Source organism: Rhincodon typus, chromosome 6 (genome assembly GCF_021869965.1).
Source record: "Rhincodon typus isolate 14 chromosome 6, sRhiTyp1.1, whole genome shotgun sequence".
NCBI lineage: Eukaryota > Metazoa > Chordata > Chondrichthyes > Orectolobiformes > Rhincodontidae > Rhincodon > Rhincodon typus.
The window spans coordinates 1,677,222-1,684,432 of record NC_063337.1 but is presented as its reverse complement, the minus strand read 5'-3'; the positions used below and the strand labels follow the sequence as shown (position 1 = coordinate 1,684,432).

At 47.5% G+C, this 7,211-nt stretch overlaps 1 protein-coding gene across 1 annotated transcript in view; it reads right to left on the bottom strand.

Annotated features, from left to right (window-relative positions):
* Window positions 1-563, bottom strand: part of LOC109935002 (rho-related GTP-binding protein RhoG) — a 27,288-nt gene extending 26,725 nt beyond the window's left edge. Inside the window, exon 1 of the mRNA XM_020533681.2 lies at window positions 453-563. The gene's annotated coding sequence lies outside the window, so the exon portion shown is untranslated. The remainder of the gene's footprint in view (window positions 1-452) is intronic.
* Window positions 564-7,211: the final 6,648 nt, after the last annotated feature.

The window sequence follows — 7,211 nt, the reverse complement described above, 5'->3', positions numbered from 1 at the left end:
GAGAGAGAAGAGGGGAAAGAGAGACAGAGAGGGAGAGAGAGAGAAGAGGGGAAAGAGAGACAGAGAGGGAGAGAGAGAGAAGAGGGGAAAGAGAGACAGAGAGGGAGAGAGAGAGAAGAGGGGAAAGAGAGACAGAGAGGGAGAGAGAGAAGAGGAGAGAAGAGAGGCAGAGAGAAAGGGGAGGAAGTGGGACCAGGGGTTTGAGTTCACATTTACCCCAGTTCCAGAGGCACTGCCTTTCCCAGGGAAAGGCGCTGGGAGGGTGAAGGACCCCCAACCCCGGGACACAGCCCCCTGCCCCTGGTCTCCCTCCCGCGGCTCCGCTCAAACTTTGAACAAAGGAAGCAAACTTTTGGAAAGTTTTGGCCGCAGTTTGTCGGTCGCCCCCCGGGTCCCGCTGTCCCTCTGCCCCGTTTCCTCCGGCTCAGCGACAAGCGCAATGTCACACTTACCGAATCGCATCTCCTCCGCTCGCCTCTCCCTCCGGTTACTAAGCCGAGGAAGTGAACGCCCCGAGGAAGTTCAGTGACTGACAGGAAATGGCGAGGAACCAACAACAGCATCTTAAACAGGCAACTAGCAGCGGGAGGGGTGCGGGTTCAACACAGTCCAGAGCTTCCTCCTGGATCACCAAACCCCCCCCTCATCCTCCATATCCCAGAACAATGCTGCATCAATCCCAAACTAATCCCTGATGGATCACTCATTGCTCCCAGATTAATCTCTGATCAACCACTGATGCATCCCTGATCAATCCTGTCACTATAGCAAATGGGTTGGGGGAGTGAATGAGGGTGAGGCTTTCAGCAGTGGATGAGCTGAGGCAGGAGCAGAGACAGATAGACAGTAGAAAGTGGTCTTTGTGTTGGAGTGACTATGAGTTAGAACTGAGGGGATTGTTGGGTACAGCTTAAGGGGTAGGTGGGAAGGGAGTCCAAAACTAGAGGACATAGGTTTAAGGTGAGAGGGGAAAGGTATAAAAGGGACCTGAGGGACAACATTTTCACACAGAGGGTGGTGCATGTATGGAACGAGCTACCAGAGGAAGTGGTGGAGCCTGGTACAATTACAACATTCAAAAGGCATCTGATTGGGTATATGAATAGGAAGGGTTTAGAGAGATATTGGCCAAATGCTGACAAATAGGACTAGATTAATTTAGGAGATCTGGTTGGCATGGACGAGTTGTATCAAGTGGTCTGTTTCTGTGCTATACAACAGATGGGGAATGGGGGATTGAGAAGGTGCTGAGCTATAACTGAGTGATATCATAGGAATGTAGATCAAAATATTGAGTATTTATAAGACAGGAGGCTGTTCAGCCCACTCCATCCATGTCAGGAGAGTCAGAACTCTGTGGGTTTCTGCTTCACTTCAGCTGTATGTTTCTTTTTATTCAAAGTAAAGAGGCTTTTTCTGGCTCTCCTACGTTTCCCCACAGACCCCCATCAGTCTCTGCGTTTGTTTTATTCAGTCGTTGGCTGTGGGCATTGCTGACTGGGCCAGGATTCCTGGCCCTGGAAAAGGAGGGGCTGATCTGCCTTTCTGATCTGCCACAGTTCTGTCTCCTCCACTCTAACAAGGCCCCTCCTCATTTTCCACCTGTTACTGAAATAAGCACAGTTTTACACGGAAGCTCTCTTTGAACTAATTGTACAAATCAGACTGAGCCGGGACCCAGGTGGGCTCCATTGGGCTCCTCCATCAGAGAAACTGCCATTACGTCACATTCACAACCCATCTGACTGCGAGTCATTTGATCCCAGTTTTTCTGGTTCCCTCCTCTTTGAAGATGGCCATGATCCTGCCCATCCCCACCAGAGATCTGGATATTATCAGTTGTCCAATCCCTGACCGTCCGCACGCCCTGTCTACTTCCTGCTGGAACATTGCCTGGTTAACTTGAAGGCTGAAAGTGAGAGATCGGAATTTGCACTTCCAAAGGGTGTATTAAATATTAACAAGAGCAGCGACTCACATTCCAGCCACTGCTTCTGGCTTCAGGCTGGTTAAGATCTGTTGGTGTTATCACTGGCAGCCTCAGAATGGAGCAGGGATCCCTCTTCATAGATTAGTTTCGATCTTTGGGATCCAGGCAAATTCCTGGCCATCGATGTAGCTCTCCCTCACTGTGATAAAGTTTCACCCTCTAACTGACAATGACCAGCTCTTCTTCATCACTGGGAACTCTTTCAAATGTTCTGTCAGTTCTGTTGGTGCTTTAAAGTAGACAGTGGATCACTGGTTTCATTACTGGCTCAATGCAAACATTCAAATTAGGAGCAAGAGTGGACCATTCGGCCCATCTAACCTGTTCCACCATTAAATAAAATCACATCCAATTGGATTGTGGCCTCAACCCCTCCTTCCCGCCTTCTCCCAATCCCTCTGATTCCCATGTTATTTACCTCTGCCTTAAAAATAAACAGTGGATCTGTCTCTTGAGATTCTCTGAGAGCAAGATTTCCTTCTCACCTTCACCTTAAGAGAGTGTACCTTACTTTTAGACAGTGTCTCCCCCACGAAGGGAATCATTCTCCCCGTATCCAGTCTAGCCAATCCCCTCAGGATCTTATTTCTTTCAGTCAGGTCACCTTCCATTCTCCTGACCCCCAGCGGATACAGGCCGTGTCTGTCTAACCAGTCCTTGTAATGTGCCCCCCACTCCAATCCCACCCCCACCCCAGGAATCAGACAAGGGAACCTTCTCTGAAACACACCGAATGTATTCATTTCCTTTCTTACATAAGGAAACCAAAGCTGCCCACAGGTCTCCAGGTGTGATCTCACCAAGCCCTGTACAACTGCAACAGAACATCCCACTTTTATATTCTTGTAGTAACCACCAATATTCCATTTGCTGTACCTGCAGACTAACTTTATCTGGTTCATGTACAAGCATGCCTAGATCCCTCTGTATTTCAGAGTGCTGCAATCTCTCTCCATTTAGTAAAACAGGCCTGCTTTTCCAGTGGCAGTATCATACTCAAAATCTCTAAAAGATCCAACTCTTTCTCTGCATATGTTGACACTGAATCTTCCTTTCTTCTGATTGGAGGGTGTTTTCCAATGGGATCCCTTCAGTCCAACAGACCACCTCCTTTCCTGAGATTAGCTTCAGCTCTTCATAGATGCTCGGATCAGGTCTGTCACCGACCCCCTGTGTGTGTGTGTGTGTGTGTGTGTGTGCGCGTCTGTGTGTGTGGGCGTATGTGTGTGTGTCTGTGCGCGCGTGTGTGTGTGTCTCTGGGTTATTCCCAGCTCTGAAATTTCAGTTTCCCTAGAAGCTGTTGGAATGCAATTGTGTGGATCCCAAACCCCTTCCCTTGGAGAAAGCTTTCTTTCCAATCTCCAGGAAAGATCTTGTGCCAGAGTCTGAACGAGACTCTAGTATTGATCTTCACTTTCACACCTATTGTAGTGGGATTGTTTCTTGCCCTCTTCCTGATCTGAACAGCTGTGGGAATTTCTTTCCTCTGGGACTCGTGATAGCTGGAACTCTCTTGCAATTGTCTGGATCCTGTGTCTAGTTCAGAAATTCACTGCTTTCTTCACGAGAATGGATATTTGATTTCTTTCTGTTCTCATTCACTGTGATGCTCTAGCTCCAGTGACTTGTATCACAACAGGAGATTTGACAGAGGTTTTCAAAACCGTGAGCGGGCTAGATAGAATCGATGGGGAGACACTGCTCCTGCCCGTTCAAGGAACAAGAAGAGAGGGTATAGATTTAAAATGATGTGCAAATGAAGTAACGATATTGTGAGAAAAGACTTCCTCTTAGCAAGGAGTGAGGGTCCGCAATGCACCACATGGAAATGTGGGGAAAGCAGGTTCAATTGCGGCATTCAAGAGGGCCATTGGATAGTTACTCAGATAGTGATGGTGTACAGGGATATGGGGATAAGGTTAGAGATTGGTACTTCCTAATGATGCTCGTTTGAAGGGCCAGTACAAGCATAATGGACCAAATGGCCTCCTCCTGCACTGTAACAATTTAGAGAATTTGTGAACCTCTGCAGTTTGATCTAAGCACAGGGTATTTCCTTTGAGCTGCGAATATACTGGCCACCCAGCTTTCTCTCAGCCTGGTGTGCATTCTTTCATTGCAGTCACTGCATCAGCCCAGCTACCTATTCCTTAGTTCAGTCACAGTCTTCATCTCTCTGCTCGCAGCTTTGTGTGCTCTCTCCATGCCTGGAGCCCACCATATTGGGAGCTTGTCCTTTCTAATCACAGCTATTTCCGCTTGAGAAGGTGCAGAGCCTCCACCAAGCTTTCACCTGTTTCCTTGTCTTCAGTTTTCAATCTCATTGAGAAATTGTCACCTGACCCTACAAAACAGAACCCCACGTCTCAACTCACTCTGCTCTCGCCCTCCTGTGTTGCAAAGAAAACGACCTGAGCCTGCTTCATCTCCCCCTTCACTGCGGGCAGTGCTGATAATCTCACTGCACTGGGACACGGCGAGACACAGGAAAAGGAGGCTATTCAGCCCATCAAGTCTAGCCTGCCATTCTGTATGATCATGTTTCCTCCGATAACCCTCAGCTCCAATTCCCTACCTTTTCCCCATCACCCTGAATTCCCCCCTCATTGATTAACAAGCTGTCTCTCTCATCCTTGAATATACTTAATGACCCAGCCTCGACAACCCTCTGGGCTAGTAATCGACAACCCTAATGTTCTAGGGACATGAGTTTGGAACCTACCATGGCAGATGGTGAAATTTCAATTCAATACAAATATGCAATTAAAGGTTCTAATGATGACCATTAAGGATTGTTTTCAAACCTACCTGGTTTACCAATGTCCTTTAGAAAAGGAAATCTGCCATCCTTACCTGGCCTGGCCTACGTGTGACTCCAGACCCACAGCAATGTGGCTGACTCTAAGCTGCCCTCTGGAATGGCTCTAGTGAGCTGCTCAGTTCCAGGGCTAGCTCTGCCAGTGACACTCATGTCCCATGTAAGAATAAAGAAAACGAGGTCTCTTTCCTGACTGCCTTCCCATGGATCTCCTCCATTCCCCTGCAGTGTGCATCCTTAGGGGCATCGTGTAGATGAGGCAGTGAGAGCAGATTTGAGTTACACCTGAGGAAGAGGAAACATGGAACAGTTTGAGGGTTTGTTGAGGCTGACGTGCTCGAGGCTCACCTTCCATGTTTCCTCAGCTGGTGTTGGTTACTCTGGGGGAGGGGGGAGATCAGGAGGATGAGGATTTTGTTGCTGCCCAGGGAGCTCTGTGCGCTGTAACCTCCGCCATTCCAGGAGGTAGTCCCAGAAACAACGATCATGTGTACAAACACAGCCCATCCACTACATTACAGTATTCATCCCTGGGACATGGCTGTCACTGGCTGGGCCAGCATTTATTGTCCATCCCTAATTGCCCCTTGAGAAGGTGGTCATTCTGAATCACTGCTGTTTACCTTGGGGGGTAGGCACAGAGGAAAGGGAGTTTAGACATGAAGGGGTACTGTACATAGAATGTCAAAAGTTCACCATTAAATATTTAACCCTCATCATATTTGCAGTGGAAAAATTAAGCTGAAGGTGTAACTAAGGAAAGTTTCCTTGTTCCTCCCAGCAGTTTAGACAGAGACAGAGAGAGAGAGAGAGAGAGCCCTAACCCTGGGGACAGCCTCTCTGTCTCCCTGTGCTGTCACTGGGCTATTTTCTTAGCTTACAGCACACTCTAGTGGCTAAACATGGCTCTGCAGACTCTAAACACGTTAAAGCGACATTGGCTCTATCCGAAATCTGAACTCTCTTCCTGCCTGATTGACTTTCTTGTTTGAGAAGATTTCTCACATCTTTATCATAGAATCAATACAGTGTGGAAACAGGCCATCATCCCGCCCAGGCCCACACCCCTACCCTATCCCTGTAACCCTGTGACCCTGCATTTCCCATGGTCAATCTGCCTAGTCTACAATCCCTGGACACTGTGGGCAATTTAGCTTGGGCAATCCACCTAAAATGCACATCTTTGGACTGGAAGAGTGACAAGTTCTGGAGAACAAGTCTTCAGTATTATTGCCGGAATGTTGTCAGAGCGAGTAACCTTTGCAGTATCCAGTGTCTCCAACGTGAAGTGAATCGAATTGGTTGAAGACTGGTATCTGTAATACTGGGGACCACAGGAGGAAGCTGAGATGGATCATCCACTCGGCACTTCTGGCTGAAGATTTCTGCGAATGCTTCAGCCTTTTGCACTGATGTGTTGGGCTCTTACATCATTGAGGATGAACAGAAATTTCCTCATATTCAATGCAGTGAAGAACAAAAGCTCCCTCTCCTCTCAAGGGCAGAAACCAGAGACTGAAGTAGACTGTTCACAACTTAGATTTCAGATGAGATCTCTAGTGGAGCTTCCTAGCATATATCATCACCCGCCAGACTCTGTCCCTTCCTCAGCTCACCTGCTAAAGCCCTCAGTCAGGCCTTATGTTACTTCTAGCATAGAATCGACCAATACTTTTCAGACTGGCCTCAAATTGAACCCTCCATAAAATGTGTGGTGAGCCAAAACTCCACTATTGTTCCCTAATTCACACCAAATCTTATTCACCCTTGATCTCACTGATTCGCATTGCTTAACTGCAATTAACATCGCAATTTTAATGTATTCAACCTTGTTTTCAAATTCCTTCATTGCCTCAACCCTACCTGAAATCACCTTCAGTGACACAACCCCTAATTTTAGTTTCAAACTTCCCTGGTCACTTAGTAACTGGCTACTTTTCAGTATCACTCAGAACTGCTCAGATACAGAAACAGTCTGCATCCATATGCAGCAAGATGTGGACACCATTCAGGTTTAGGCTGACAAAGAGTAAGCATCGTGGTATCCAAGGTCTGGGAAATGACAGATGGACACACACACACTGACAAACACACACACACAGACACACACACACACTGACACACACACACACTGACAAACACACACACACTGACAAACACACACACACAGACACACACACACACAGACACACGCACACACTGACACACACACACACTGACAAACACACACACACACACTGACACACAGACACTGACACACAGACACACACACTGACACACACACACGCTGACAAACACACACACACAGACACAAACACACACAGACACACACACACTGACACACACACACACTGACAAACACACACACACACACACACACACACACACACACACACACACACA